This window comes from Furipterus horrens, unplaced genomic scaffold (genome assembly GCF_987537825.1).
Source record: "Furipterus horrens unplaced genomic scaffold, mFurHor1.1.pri manual_scaffold_11, whole genome shotgun sequence".
In the NCBI taxonomy this organism is placed as follows: domain Eukaryota; kingdom Metazoa; phylum Chordata; class Mammalia; order Chiroptera; family Furipteridae; genus Furipterus; species Furipterus horrens.
In genome coordinates, this window is record NW_028327181.1 from 97,884,125 (window position 1) to 97,895,392 (window position 11,268).

An 11,268-nucleotide genomic window follows, 5' to 3' on the forward strand; every position below is an offset into this window, starting at 1 on the left:
TAATTAGTCGCCGCTTTCTACCGCTGAGCGAAGTCAGCAGCGTGGGCCCCCACAGCCCCGTCAGCCCTGCCCGCGCCCTGTGGCTCCCGGCGGCGCTGAGCAGCCCCGTCCCGTGGAGATGCCATGCAAGCTGCATATGTGGCTGCGGGTTTTCTCGTCGCCCCGTTAAGAGAAGTAAAAAGAAACAGATGATATGAGTTTTAATAATATCTTTTGCTTAACCCAATATATCAAAAATATTATCATCTCAATATGTATTCATATAAAATTATTAATGGGAGAGTCTACTTCCTTTTTTTTTATTGAGTCTTTGAAATCCAGTGTGTATTTTACATGTAGGGTCGTTTTAGTTTGCCTTCAAGGGCTCAGCGGTCACATGGGGCTGGGGCTGCCACCATGGAAAGTGCACCTATAGCCCAGCCCAATGCCCTGCTTCGTGGGGAGGGTGATTCACTTTGCCCCCCGGCTGGCCCCGTGCCCGGCTCTGTGCCCAGCCGGAGGGGAGAACCCCACAGCCTGAGAAGCTAGGCGCAGGGAGCGGAGCACGCATCGTCCCTTTAGTCCTCTAGCTGATGACAGCCACACCGAATTCTTCTGTTGAAGTGTACCGATGGCAGCAATTTACTCAGAAATGCATCAGAAATAAGCATGGGTGGATGGAGGAGGGAGGGCAGATGGACAGATGACGCAAGAGTAGTGAATGTTAGGGTAGAATCTACATGGTAGAGAGATGTACATTTACTGTGCAATTTTCTCAACTTTGCTGTATATCTGAGAAGGTTCATAACGAATTGTCGGGGGGAAGGTTGGGCAGACCGGTGGGTTTGGGCCCGGAAAGCTCAGTCTCATTCAGAGAGCCTCATGACAGTAATAAAGGGAGCAGGACAACTTGGGCTGATTTGGGCTGGTCCTCATCTCCTTAGGAATTAGGTGTACAGGTGAGTCAGGGCTGCAGGGAGCTCATAATTGAGAGGACATCCGAATCTCACACAAATATTTTGCAGCAACATAAACTGCCTATATTATGTCCACTTGGTGGTTTAAAAAAATGAATGAAAAACACCGGTCTGCACTCACACAGATCCAAGTTCAGCCTCAGCTCTGTGACGGAGGAGCTGGGCTGCCTTAGGCAAGTCAGCTAACCTTCCTGTCTCTGTCTCCGTGTCCCTGCGTTTATTGCGGGCATGACGATGGTCATTGCATAAGCAAGGTTCACTGGGCTTCTGCCTAGAAAACATTTTGTGCCTGGTACAAGTGAGTTCTCAATGAATGGTAGTTTTATTCCTCTACCTGTGTAGTAAAGACACCTGCCCAGACGTGTTTGACTTTATCTGGAGCACCATTCAGAAGGACAACAATCGCAGAGGTTTGAACCCAGAAGATATCTCATCGAGAACAATATTTCTGGCATGTGGTTATTCAAAGGCCCTCCACATCCTCTGTTTTGTGGCTCCTTTGACTCTCAGTGGAGCTGGGAAAGAAGATCTACCCCGTGTCACCACATTCCCCACTTTCTACAACACGTCAGAGTCGCTGTATTATTCGCTACATTGCTTTTCTTCTCGCGTCTTCCTTTCAAAACAGCGGTGACCGAGTGAGTAGCTTGTGTGTGTTTCATAAATTCCTTCTCCCTCCCACGGGTTTCTTGGCGAGGGTCCGACTCCATCAGGACACAGAGATCGGCCTGGGGCGGCAGGAGGCTGGTGGAGCTGCTGTGCTGCCTGGACACTTATTCATCATCCTGTCCCACGCTGCCCCCACCTGTCATTTAGCACAACAAACACGCCCAGGCTCCATGGTTCACAGCCAGTGGGCTGCACAGCGGGTCTGCGCTGTCCTGCTTCTGTGAAACACGGGCAGAGGGGTAATTGCGAAGCCTTATGCTCCCATCTCCTCCTTCTCATTGGGAAGGGCTGCCAGACACGCACGCCTGATTTATATTCTGCACCTGAAAGACGCCTTCTGCAAGAATGCCTGCCGGCTCACAGAAACGACGGGCTCCGGAATTTCTCTGCGTCTCGTCGGTGAGCACTCGGTCATGGATGAGGGCATTCCTGAGGAACGTTGCCCTTCCGAGCACCTGCTGACGTTCGCCAGGGTCTCCAGGGGCTGTCCTGATATTGTGTGCAGGTCGCCGGTGCTCTTGGTTCCTGGAGGTGGTAATGTACTGGATGGCACCAATGCCCAGGAGTAGCCCTTGCGGGCAGAGAATGACGGGAAAACCTTTCTGCATTCTTTCCCCGTGGTTTTCCCATTCTTTTTTCTCTATTGCACCGATGACAGGTTGCTCAGGACAGACATCAGTGTAGAAGAGGGACAGAAGGCCCTGATTGCAAATCCTGGGTGCCCAGCGTGGTTGATGGGATCATTGCTTCCAGTTCCGTACTCGCTCCTTGTGTCAGAATTAGAAGCGGCTGCCCTTTAGCATGTGGCATTGCAGTCCCTCCCGCTAGAATGGGCAGAGCATGTGGGGTGTGAACGTGACTGCGAGCCTGGCCTTCAGAGGCGTCATCCGTTTCTGCTTGCTCTTCACCTACAGGGAGAAAACCACGCTCCCAGGGACTGCGGATCCCAGAACCCTGCAGGTGGAGCCCAGTGGACCCCAGCCTGCAGCCTGGAGGTCACCCAAGCTGCCCCATGGAGCTAGGAGTGAGGACAAGAAATATTGGCGGGGCTCGGCACGCTTTTCCTTTAAAGCACCAGGTTGTGAATATTTTCGGCTTTGCAGGCCGGACAGTCTGTGCTGCGACCCCTCACCCCCGCCTTTGCAGTGCAAGCTCCTCCGTCTACGTGCTGTCTGCGGCTCCTTTTGCCAAGGTCTCCCAGGGCAGACGGGGCCAGACCAAGTCAGAGGGAGACGGGCAGCACCCGCCTCAGCGCTGCCGCTGGGCTGGCGTGGGCGACTGGGGACCCGAGAGCTTTGAACTGGACACGAGGCAGGGGTTAACATGGCAAGGATTTCTAATAACTGAAAGGGACCAGAACGCGATGGGTTCTGTCTGAGATGCCAGTGGGGGGCGGGGGCAGGAAGCAGATTTTGACAGAGTGTAGCTGAAGGTGTTGATTAGAGAAAGTGTAAAACCACTTTCTGTCTCCACCCCCGAGTCCCAGACTGCGCAGTAAACCAGCTCAACGCTCTGTCTCCATCCTCCTGTGTCCCCTCCGCCCCTCTGCCTCGCTCCCCTGCCAATGGGGATATGTTACAAGGTTGTGGGTTCGATCCCCAGTCAGGGCACAGACAGGAAGCAACCAATGAATGCATCAGTAAGTGGAACAGCAGGTTGATGTTTCTTTCCCTTCCTCTCGCCCTCTCGAATCAATAAATAAAGATTTTAAAAAAAAAATAACTGGTTGCCCTTTTTTTGCTGAAGGAAAAGGAAAGGAGAGAGAGAAAAAAGGAAAAGCCCAGGAGAACACACCCTAGCGAGCACACACCCACTGTTCGTCCCCAGAACCACCCCCAGTCAGGGTAGCCACGGTCACCTTACTGCTAACGAGGTGATTTTACTCTGTGTGGTTGTGAACCCACGGAGACACAGCTAAAAAGAGAGTTTACGCTTCTAAGCTCAAATGAACCAAATGTGTGCCTCCTTTCTGGGTCCTTTCCCTGCTTTTCACCTTAAAAAGTCCCATGCCTCATTGGAGGCCTGGTTTGAACTTGCTCTTCTCTGCCAGAACGATTTTATCAAATGAGGGACACCCCGACCTAATGGACCCGAGGCCCCACCAGCCCGCCTGAAATGCCAATGACGTGGCTGGAAACAAAGACACGTGCCTGGGTTCCTGCGTTTGCTGGATTGGGTTTCCACCCACCACACCTAGAAAGCTTTCTCCCGTGAACGTACGGACGCATCCAGGTTTTCTTCGAGGACTTTCCTGGCGTCCTATCCCCATCGGTGTCTATGATCAGCTGGAATTAACGTTGGTGTAAGGAGGGAGGTGGGAGGCACAGTCTGGAAACCAATCTGTGCTCCCTGAGTCGTGCAATACCCCAGTTCTCAGCTTTCCCCCCGTTTCACACGTAACATAATGTTCACGTGGGTGATACACCCATGCAATGCCCGGGTTGGGCTGGACATGGGACACAGAGAGAGCGGGGACGAAGGAGCAGGCAGGAGGAGAGCGGGTGTTACGAGCTGAACTCGGGGCGCAGCCTAGGCTGGTGAAAACCCACAAAGTAGGAACCTTACATTTATTTTAGCATTTATATATATTTTAAGGCTTTATAAACCCTTCCCACACACTTATAAACCATTCCCAGTCCCTTATTAACCTTTCCCACTCCCTTATTAATCTTTTCCACACTTTTATAAATACTACTTATGTTCTTAAACACATTCTACACTCTTAAACCTACGTAACTTTAACAACATACGTATACAGTACCGCAAAGTCCCACGATATAGCGAAAAATCCGCAATAAATAATTAAATATATTTTTAAAAATCCCACAATACAGTGAGGCTGCAATAAGTGAACCGCGATATAGAGAGGGACTACTGTACATACATTTTTTTCTTTTGTCTACTGTCTGTTCACCTCCACAGAGTTTGGGTTCCGTGAGGGTAGGGAAGATTATTTTTTAAATTATTATATCCTCAGAAGTTAGGGCGGGGTGGATCTGAAGACATTTCTTGAATGAATGAAGAAAGGAATGAGTGAGGCTGGCAGGTACACCCTGAAAGGCAGACCCCCTCACATTTTCTCCCCGTTTCTACCCAGAGGCCCGAGTTTGCGGACCCCTTCCCCATAGACCGCGGCCCCCTCTGGGCCCCTTTTCTGTGTCCGCTCGCTGGCAGGGGGTGGTTCCGAGGCCCAGAGCCCAGACATGCCTCCGGCTGACCACCTTAGCACAACCCCCACCACCGCCCCTCCCGGTGTTCTGGAAATCCTCATCCTCGCTGGAGGGGCAGAGGGGAATAAGGAGAGGATGCGTCTAAACCCCCGGCCCTCCAGCTCTGTGCTGAGAGGGGGCAGAGGAAAAGGACCTTCTCAGGGAGCGCCAAGGCTGGCTCTGCGATCACGGGGGGCACGGCTCCATGACAACCCAAACGCAGCCCCTGGCGTGGAGAGAGCCAGCGGTGTCAGAGGAGGAACGGGGTACACCAGGGGCACTCGTAGGTAAAGGGCACCTGGGGCCCTCAGCTACTTCCCCTCCCTTGGCGCCTTGGCTTTGGGGGCTGCGAGGCCTGGGGACAGAGGGAGACACACAGGCCCGTCGCCACATACCTCTGCGTCTCCTGCCTGCTTCCTGCCAAACCGCCAAGGCTCCCTGGCACCAGGTCTTCATAAGGGCCATGACTGCTGGTAGCGGAGCCACCTGGGGGCTGCGAGGGGCTTATCAGCCCCCAACACCCCAAAACCATGGCAACTGGAGGCTGTTCCTCCCCCAAACTTCCCTTGGGAGAGAAAAAAATGAAGAATGGGAGAGATGAAAAGGTTTTTTTCTTCCTTCCAATAATTGGAACCACGCTTCAGATGAAAATAATGCGCTTTGACAGCTGGGACAAGATAGAAGCGAAAATTGCTCCAAGCGTTTAAAACGGCGTCTCCTGTGACGTGTCTGGTCATTGGAGACAGTGGCTTCTGTTGATTGAGGAAACCTGGCCCATGGAGCAAAAGCTGTCTTTAAAACACGGTCTCTGAGACCATTAGGACATTTTTAAAAAATTTTTATTTGTTTGTTTGTTTATTTATTTATTTGTTTTTAGAGAGAGGGGAAAGGAGAAAGAGAGGGAGAGAAACATCACTGTGTGGTTGCCTCTCACTCGCGCCCCCAACTGGGGACCTGACGTGCAACCGAGTCATGTGCCCTGACTGGGAATCGAACCAGCGACACTTGGCTCGCAGAGGACATTTTTTAAGTGCTTCAGTTCAAGGCTCAACATATTTGTTTGTCTATTTGCGGTTCCATGACCCGACTGTGGGAGAAACAAACCGCGCAGCCCATCAGCGCAGGTCTCCCGTGCTCGTCCGGCTGCTCCAGCTCTTCCTGGGCCGCACGTGCCATTTTCCAGGACACCTGGCCTCTGGAATGTTGTGCTTCCTTTGTCCGGAGCGCTGCACAGATCGGGCCCTGTGAAATCAGCACTGCTTCAGAGCTCATGTGACTGCCCGCGGCTGGCAGGCCTGTCCCTCCTCCGAGGGGCTCTGAGCCCTGGATACTTTCATCAGAGAACCTGTCACTTGCTGTTCTGGGCTGACTTGTGCCCCGCCCCCCACTGCCTCAGTGGAACCTTATTTGGAAGCAGTTCTTTGCAGACTTAATTAGTGACGACGAGGTTATCAGGATGACGATAACTTCATAAAAAGGGGAAATTTGAACACGGGGACAGACAGACACAGAGGGGAATGCAGTGTGAAGGCACAGAGAGAAGACAGCCAACTATAGACCAAGGAGATAGGCCCCACCAAGCCTCAGAAGGCGCCGGCCCTGCGGCACCTGGATCTCAGGCTTCCAACCTTCACTCTAAGAGAGCATGAGTTTCCGGTGTTTAAATCGCCCCGTTTGCAGGAGTTTGTTACAGCGGCTGCAGGAAACTCATACGTTGTTGGAAAGCCCTCTGCGTGGTGGGGAGGGCACCAGAGGCTGCCTCAGTCTCCCTGGTGTGGCTGAGCACAGACTGGGGTAAGCAGCCCAGGTCAGCGCTACACAGCCTTCATTCTCCTGCCTCCACGCGCCCATCACCCGCCTGACCTGCCGGGCAGGGGATCAGGTCGGGGGAGGGCGGCCTGCTGCCTGCCTGTCCTGCTCACGGGGCCCCAGCTCCTCCACACCATCGCCTCAAACATCTTTCCCGGTCAGTCCGTCACTGACTGCCACGCTGGTATCTGCCCCGAGGCTCCAGGACCACACCACGTCAAGCATTTATTTAACTTACTAAAAAGCTGGCCACTCAGCCCAGGAAGGCCTGGCTTTGCAGAATAGTCCCTGATGCTCAGAACTACTGTCTGGACCCTTGGCCCCCAGAGGCCTGCCCGGGCCCATCAGACAGTGACAGAATCTTCTGAGCCAGCTGCTGACCCCAAGGAGCTTCTGCCCGGCCGAGGGGCTGCAGCTCGTTTGTGCTGACCCCCAAACACGCTGGACACCGCTGCCTGCGTGACTGCCTGCCTGGGCCACCTGCATCCTCAGTCAGTCAGCCCGAGGCAGAGACAGCTGTGCCCTCTCCTTCCCCGGCACGATGCACACCCGCTCAGACGTCCCCACCTCTGTCATGCAGGGCTGACCTCCTGCTTCCGCATGCCTCTGTCACCTTGGCCACAGGCTGGAGGGCAGGAAGGAGCTGGTGCCACAGGGACAGCTGAGCCCACCACCGAGGGGAAGATCTTCTTCCGTAGATAGGACAGCAGGTGCCCACGCGTCCAGGTCCTCAGCATGGTGTCCAGCCACAGCCACGTGCCCCACTTCAGGTCACCTCAGGGCCGCACCACGCCTGTTGTTCTCCCCTGAATTTGCCCAAAGGGTCTGAGGCCAGACCAATCTAAAGTCCGCAGCATCATCTTCAAGGCAGGCCGAGTTCTGGTCTCCATTCTGGAACACTCCTCCCCGCAGTGAGTCTGGGAGCCACTAGATGGCAGTAAAGACTGATCTTGGACCGAGTCTAACTGCCAGGGGAAGGAAAGGGGACTGGGGGGACCCGTGGCAGGAGATGGGAGGGCACTGGAGCCACCTGTCTCCATGAGAGACCCGGGAAGGGGGGCCAAAGGGTCAGCATGTGGTGAAAAGGGGCTGGGGGCCCAATGTTTGGATGCACGGGAGCCTCTTGTAAGAGGGCCCCTTGGAGACTCAGCCTGGCCCTCCATTGTGCAGCAGGTGGTTTTCCAGCCCCCACCCCCAGGTGGTCCTCATGGGTGTTATAGGGCCAGAGGCTGCTTGGCCAGATGGTTCCCACTAAGAAAAGCCCGGGAGATGGGCGGGGGTTGGGAGGGGCACAGCACGGGGCAGAGCACAGACCACTGGAGGCACCTGGGCCTGGGGAGACGCCTGGCACCAACCCTGGCCGCTGGAGACCACGAGCCAGACACTTAACTCCTCACCTGTGAATTGTGGGTAATGACAGCACCTGCCTGGCAGGGCTACGTGAGACCTACAAGGAAAGGATGCACGGCGCCTGGCCCCCAACCTGGTCCAGAGCACATGACAGTCTGGGTGCCGGGAGCCCAGCTTCCAAGTGCAGCGGGGGCAGCCCAGCCTCTTCCCAGACACCGTCCGGGATGGCCCTGCCCAGGGGTGTCTGATGTACCCAAGTGCCCATCATGGATTGTCCTGCGTGCGGCGTCCTCGACAAGGAGGGGCCTCTGCCTGCCTTCATCAGTGACGATTGAAGGCAATGCCGAAGCTGGGTCCTGGAGGGGCCCCAAGGCCAGAGCCAAGAGAACAAGCCCCAATCCAGACATCAGTGGAAGGCCAGGCTGAGGGGGGGAGCCCTTGTGTGGCGCTAACTGGGAAGGCTGAGGTGGGGCAGAAGGTCGGGAGGCCACGGGGCGTGGAGGCGCAGGGGGCACCGACAGGGAAAATCACTGCAGAGAATCCCCGGGGCCCGCAGCGGCCTCTTGATCACTCTGCAGCCGTTCGGGTGGCTGGTTAATGAGGCTGAGCAGAGGGAGCGGGGAGGGAATCTGGAGACCAGCCTCAGTGGGGTCAGCAGAATGATGGCCCCCAAGGGTGCCCACTACCTATCCCAGACCCTGTGAAGATGTTAGTTACATGGTATGCAGTAAGTAAACTAATCTTGGCCAACAAGAGACGCAGTCTTTGCCCTCAACTCCTGGGAGGTCACCTCTGAGCCTTTGGAAAGGCCTGCCTGTTAAGAGTGTCTGTTTCCCTGGGGGTCTTGGGCCACCCAGATAGACTGTCTAACAGTGTGATTTAGGGTGGGGTCGGGGGACCACGGAGCCACATGGATCAGCTTGACCTCTGGAGGGGCTGCAGGCTGAGGTCAGCCATGTGGTGGTCAGTGATGTGTCCGCGACCGAGACCAGTAGAACCTCTGGCCACCAAGGCTTAGGCCAGCACCGGGGGTTGGCCGTGTGCTGAGCTGCTGCTGTGCACGGCTGCCAGCAGGATGGAGCCCTGTGCCCGCGACCCCACAGGGAGGACCCTGGACGCTCGCGCCCGCTCTCCCCTGGACCCTGCCCCGCGCGCCCCTTCCACTGGCGGATTTAATCTGTGTCCACTGTAATAGATCATAACTGTGAGTATAACAGATTTTTTCCCCCTGAGTTCTATGAGCCTTTCTAGTGAATTAGCAAACCTGAAGGTGGTCTAGGGGACTTCCAAACTTTGCACATGGCAAAAGGGACTTTGCAATTTTGATTAAAGTTAGAAATCTTACAGTAGCAAGATTATTTTGGATTATTGGTCGGGGTGTGAGGGATCTAATCACATGCACCCTGACAAGTGGAGAACTTACTACAAACCGCAGTGAGAAGAGAAAGCAGAGAAATCTGAAGTGTGAAGAGGACTCCGCCTGCCATCATTGGAGGGGGCACACGGGAAGCATAACAAGGAAAGTCAGTGTGCCTGGATGACCTTAGAAATGGATTCCTCCCAGAACTTCCTGATCAGAGCCCAGCCTGGTGGACACCATGACTTTGCCTTTGTGGGACCTGGCACAGAGAAACCAGCAGAGCACACCTGGACTTCTGACCTGTGACCTAATCCATTTCCACTGTTTTAAGTGGCTATCCCTGTAGCAATTTGTTATAATAGCAAGAGGAAATTAATACACTTGCCCCCTCCTGCTTTGGAGACCACACTGACTGATCTCTGGCCCTGTGGCAGCATGTCCATCCTGGGTGTCTGCCCCAGCTCCAAGGGTGAGGCCCCCAGTGCCCAAGCCCAGGGGTGCCTTTGAAGTCTTTCGTATAAAGCAGGGTCTCTGACGTCTTGAGGGAGACACAGGAAGGCCAGAGGTGTGCTTGGCCCAACAAAAGCTATTTTAAGTCCCAACACAAAGATGCCATATCTAGAAGCTTTCTCTAGCACACAGACTGCACGGAAAATGAACGTTGCTTAAATATAATTATCTGGCTTTATGCTGAGTTAAAGAAGCCAGACACAAAGGAGTTCCTTCTGTGTGATTCCATTTCTGTGAAGTTCTAGAATAGGCAGAACTAATCTATGGTGACAGAAATGAGCTAGTGGCTGCCTTTGGGGCGGGAGTGGTGGGAGGAGGGCTGGGGAGGGACCGAGAAAGGGCATGAGGAACTTTCTGTAGTGAGAGCAATGTTCTATATTTTGCTAAGAGTGAGGGCTACACGGGGCTGTGTATTTGTCAAATCATCCAGTTTATACTAAAAATATCTACACTTCAAAGTACGTAAATTATATTTCAATGAGAAATTAGAAAATTGCTTAAAAAAAAAAACATTGAGTATCGTGAACAAGCCTTTGTCATTTAGAGGAAACGGATTATAGCTTTATCCATAAGGAAGACAAATCTCTCCCAGCCTCCAAATAACACGCTTCAAGGAGCAGGACTGGCTGTGGGGTCCATTGCTGATGGACAGACACGGATCTGTTTCTGCGCTGTCCATCCCAATGGGTCCTGCTTGGATGGGGATGTTCATCAACACCTCATGGACTGGCAAGGATGGGAAATCCTGGTGTTTGGTTTAGATCTGCCCAAAATGGGGGCTCAGGCACAAGACCATCCGAAGTGCCCGTTGGATGGGTCTGGGGCTGGGCTGTGTGTGCAGAAGGGGCTCTGAGCGTGGGAAGTGCCAGGGGCGTGACCGATTGTTGAGAATACACTTCCTCAGGCACTGAGAGTCTGGTAGGTCCCTGCAAGGGCTGGGTTTTTGCCTGGGAGAAGAGAGGTGAGCAGGGAGCTCCGGGGCCCTGTCCCCAGGGCCTGTGTGCACTTTCTCACTGCGCCAAGGGGAGAGCCTCGCTGGTCTCTCTTGCCAGGCAGAGGGGGGCCTGGGCTGACAAGTCTTGACAAGCGCTGGTGTGTGGGTGTCTGGGGGTTCCAGGTCAAGGCTGCAAGGGAACCCCAGACCCCAGGCAGACCAAGGGGACAGAGCCATTCCTATAACCAGTCCTTTTCTACTTGGTGGCCTGTCTTTGCTGCTGGGCTTTCGCTGTAAGCTTCTCAAGGCTGGAACCATGGTCTTGGCAGCTTTTCCCCGGGGCCTGGGGTATATCGGGGACTGGGCACCCAGGAGGAGGCCAGTGTTTGATGAATGAATGTTTGAATGAATTAGCTAATGGGAACCCCGTCTGGAGCCCGGTTGCACAGCTGAACCCCTTGGGAGTTTTTA